Below are 721 nucleotides of genomic sequence, written 5' to 3'. Positions count from 1 at the left end.
GTGTGTGTTTCGTTGAGGTCCCCCAGTTGCAAGTTGCCCATCGACTCGCAACTAGGGGGTGGTGTGTGTGCGTTTTTTTGTTGTGGGCCCCAGCTGCAAGTTGTCCATAAACTCGCAACTGCGGAGAGGTGTGTGTGTGCTTGTGTAAAGGGGCCCTAGTTGCAAGTTACCCACCGACTCGCAACTAGGGGGGTCTATGTATGTGTATTTTTATTCTTGATGCCTAGTTGAACTCGCAACTAGGGGTGTGTGTGTGTTTTGTTTTTGGGTCCCTAGTTGCATGTCAATAACAGACTTGCAACTAGGAGTGCGTGCATCCGCGTGTCTTTCTATCAAGGAGGGGATCCCAGTTGCATGTGAAGAATCGACTCGCAACTAGGGGGGGGTTGTGCTTTGTTGAGGAAACCCAGTTGCAAGTTACACAGCGACTCACAACTAGGGGTGTGTGTGTGTGTGTGTTTTGCGTGTGTGCTTTTGTTGTGGATCCCTAGTTGCATGTCAATAACACACTTTGCAACTAGGAGTGTGTGCATGGCCGTGCCTTTTCTATCAAGGGGGATCCCAAGCTGCATGTCAAGCATCGACTTGCAACTAGGCTGTGTGTGTTTTATTTTGAGGCCCCCCAGTTACAAGTTGCTCATCGACTCGCATGTAGGGGGGCTGTGTGTATGTTTTTGTTGTAGGTCCCCTAATTGCATATCTATAACAGACTTGCAACTAG

This window comes from Triticum aestivum, chromosome 3B (genome assembly GCF_018294505.1).
Source record: "Triticum aestivum cultivar Chinese Spring chromosome 3B, IWGSC CS RefSeq v2.1, whole genome shotgun sequence".
NCBI classification, from domain to species: domain Eukaryota; kingdom Viridiplantae; phylum Streptophyta; class Magnoliopsida; order Poales; family Poaceae; genus Triticum; species Triticum aestivum.
Note: the sequence above shows the minus strand (reverse complement) of the source record.